The 3,680-nt window shown below is 40.9% G+C and overlaps 1 long non-coding RNA gene across 2 annotated transcripts; it reads right to left on the bottom strand.

Annotated features, from left to right (window-relative positions):
* Nucleotides 1–1,537: 1,537 nt before the first annotated feature.
* Nucleotides 1,538–2,955, bottom strand: LOC125181975 (uncharacterized). 2 transcript variants are annotated; one of them, XR_007160756.2, is made up of 2 exons: nt 2,829–2,955; nt 1,538–2,221 (listed from the first exon to the last, which is right to left on the bottom strand). It is a non-coding gene; the product is annotated as an uncharacterized lncRNA (long non-coding RNA). The 2 variants fall into 2 exon arrangements; XR_010831757.1 differs by lacking the exon at nt 2,829–2,955 and adding an exon at nt 2,671–2,822.
* Between the last annotated feature and the right edge of the window lie 725 nt (nt 2,956–3,680).

Raw genomic sequence — 3,680 nt, 5'->3', positions numbered from 1 at the left:
TTTCAATGCTGGTCATTGATCAAAGCTAATTTGGGCATATGGAAACCTTCACATATGCAAAGTCCCCCAGGGATGGAACAGAATATCTCTTTTAGGACACCAGCTCTTCTCCCAAAACTACATCCATAGCAATCCAGCCAGGCCAGTCCTTGCAGAGAGATTCTTAACAGAAATACCAAGATTGGCAGGAATGTTGTAGGGATGGAAGTGTGCACGTGTGAGAAAGCACTGAAAGAAGCAGCAGAACAAGGGTTACAAGAACATCCTGTATTGATAACAAGGGACACCATTCCCATGACACTGCTCCCACGACACTGCACCCAGGAGGATCATAGAGGAATGCGTCGTTTCTGGCATGACCACAGGGCCTACGCTCCATTCAGGTAACAGCACAGATGACTTGTCAGTGGAAGATCTCACGCCTTCCTGTCAGCAAGCTTACAGCTACCAAACGTGCCATTCCTTTTCCTGTTACCCCAGCAGGAAAATAGACATATCCTTCCAGCAGTGACAAACGGGCTGCCCGAACACTAGGGACTTATGTGGGAAGGCACGGGGCTGCAAGTCCCATGTTTGTTTCAGTGGTGTTTTTCCTGCGTGGTCTGAATTCCTCTTCACAAGGCACCATGCAGATATGGGACAATTAGACTGTCACCTTCAATTCCAGGCCTTCCACACTGGGGTCTTTGCGTGCAGTCCTCAGGCACATGCAGGATGCCTGTACTGTGAAGCACCCTGCCACACTGCCCATGCTGGCAGTGACAATGCAGCGTGTTGGATCCCATACCTACGACATCTGCTCCTTTCTGTCCTGGAGCTTCTTCCCCATCCCGCTGCCTGTCTTCATCTTCCACACCCCCTCCCACTGAGCTCGCAGAAGAGTCTTCATAAAATGAGGACATGCACAGAGGGAAAACAGATATTGCCTGAATTGGCCTGTTTTATATCTGTTTCTGGAAAATGGTAAAGCCAGTATCTGAAAGAATACTCTTTTCCTGATTTTTTTTTAATTTTTTATTTTAATTATCATGTTTTCTTTGCTTTTACTTAAAGAAATCCCACACATTTTATTCATTTTTTTTCCTATTTCATTCCAGCTTTGGTAACATGAGACAAACCCATTTAATTTGGCATATTATATTGCACATTATATTTTTGCCAGAGTTTTTCAGTGACTATTGTTTCTGAACTCTCAGACAGTAAGGAAGTTCATCTGTGTGTTTAGCATATAGAAACAATGACTAGTACTGTGCGGCCAAGAAGGGCTCCAATCCATGAATTACAGATGAAAAGTATTATACTATGGTATACTTCATATTTATAAATAACTTTTTGGAGCAAGCATGGGAAAAAAACAACACATACATTTTAAAGTTACTACTCTATTTTAATTATTATATTTTATCATATATTCTATTTACTACTGTATAATTACAGTACCTTGACTAAACTGTGGCCCAATATTCAAAAGGCTATTCCAGTGAAACTGACAATGACAGTAAGAATTCGTTTCCTTCAAAAGGGTTTTTTTTTTAAAAAAAAAAAAAAAAAAGAGCTGTAAATAGGAAAGGAAATTGCAATTCTGCATAGAAAAGATTATTTTAGAGAACACTTTTCTTTTTTAATAACTTCGAAATTTGGCTTTCTGGGTATTAGCAGACCAATGGATAAAATGTAAAATCCATTTTCTATCTTTTGTGGGTGTTTGCAGACATAATAATAAAAGGAATATGGAGTAATGTACATACTCAAGATGTCACCTTGAATAAAATTGTACAAAGTGTTACTTATATAGAGACACTAACACTACATAAATAGCTGTTTTCATAAAAAGATACAAGTAAAAATTAACCAACTATAGACATGCAAATCAATATGAAACAAGACTTCCAAACTGAACACCACTTTTACAAGTAAAACTGAAGAAAAAAAAATCCATTCAGTTGGGTTTTAGCATAGATGTAAAAATAGTCATTGTCTTCTTCACCCTTTTCATTTACACCAGACTGACGATATACCGGATGTCACTTGTTTCCCTGCAGGTTTCTGTCCTCTACAACTGATGCACTTTCCTCAGTAGCAAGCTGGTTTTTCTAACTGCTGCTCCTGTGCCAGTGCAGTTGACAGCTTCCCTTTCCATTGCACACTGTGTTTACAAGGTAAAATCCATCTTGAGATCAATGTAATTTCACTTCTGACTCAAGTTTCTGATTCATATTTGCTGTAACATTAACCACATGGTAAGCAATTTTAACCCTGTGTCTAAATGAGTCATATTGAAAACTACATAATTGTATGAAAACATTAACTGATGGTTTTTAAACAGATTTAAAACCTTTTCCTAATATTTATCTCAGTCTTACAGGGCTGACAGAAGTTCTTCACAGTCTCTCAGGGCTCCCACCGACTCTGAGGCCACTTCTGGTATTTCTGAACCTACCTTCACACACTGCCCTTACACCATTCTTCCCTCATCAGTCCTAAACCAAAATCTTTCAGTCTTAAACCAAATATTGCAGCCCACTTCATGCTCTTGTTTTAATTCTCTCCATGCGTCTTGCACACCAATCACTCCGGACTTCTTCACACCAGCCCTCCTTCCCACAGATGTTCATCAGCAAGATCAAAAGGAGACAAAAAACAAAGCAACACAAAACCCCGCAAACCAACCACAAACAGATAGATTTTAGGTGCCGCTGTCCCACGATCGTTTCCTCTCACAGCAAGAAGCTGCGCGCCCGCCCTCCCCTCACATGCAGCGCCGTGGGCTGCTGCCTGCCTCAGGCAGCGCCTCTCACAGACGTGGGACAACCGGGTTGGAAACGAACCCGTTTGGTTGGAAATGAACCCGTTTGGTTAGAAATGAACCCGTCTGGTTGGAAATAATGAACCCTCTGTTAACCCGATCGTTAACGGCCACCACAGCGGCACGCGCTCGAGGGCTGCTGTCCGTTAAACTCCCTCCTTCGCCCAGCGCCATCTTGGGGAAGCGGCTGCCGCTGGGGGCAGGAGGGAGGGCATGAGGGGGGCTTGCAGGTTGAGGGAGCAAAGTTGTGAGGTAAAATGAAGAGGTTTTTGTTTGTTTTTGTTTAAATTCATTTATTACTTCAGTGAGGGCTTCAGTGTAAGAGTCAGGTTCTTGTCTGATCGTTAACGCCTCTCTCAGCTCGCTTTCCTAATGCGTGCTTCAGTCTGGACCGTTTCTTCTCCAAGTACATCAGTTATGCACCTATCAGAGTTTCTACAATCCAAGAGGTAGAAAGGGCAGTAGCAAGTGAGAACTTTTCAAACTGCTTTGGAAATGCTAGCTGAAAAATACTGGTTAGTCCCAAAGAAACAACACCGCTCTTGTCTTGCAGGAAATGTCCTGACAATGTTTCCATTTAAATCAACTGTACAAGTTTTTTTTTTCTTTTTTTGGTCTGAGTTTGTGAATTTACTTGGAAAATATTTTCCCTGAATGAATGTTTTATGAACAACTTGTTGTGGATATTCATTATTCAAATTCTAGCATTAATTCAGGGTTGGTTAGGCGTCTAAGTAGTACGGTTTCTGCATCATAATTGAGTGACTTGTGAAGCTTACCCACACATTTTCCATTTAAAGTGTGAATAATCACATTCAAGCATATATTTTGGACTATTTACGCTTTCACATTTAGGTTTATTTTTGCAAGTTTA

This window comes from Anser cygnoides, chromosome 5 (assembly GCF_040182565.1).
Source record: "Anser cygnoides isolate HZ-2024a breed goose chromosome 5, Taihu_goose_T2T_genome, whole genome shotgun sequence".
Taxonomy (NCBI): domain Eukaryota; kingdom Metazoa; phylum Chordata; class Aves; order Anseriformes; family Anatidae; genus Anser; species Anser cygnoides.
This window is presented reverse-complemented; position numbering and strand designations above follow the sequence as displayed.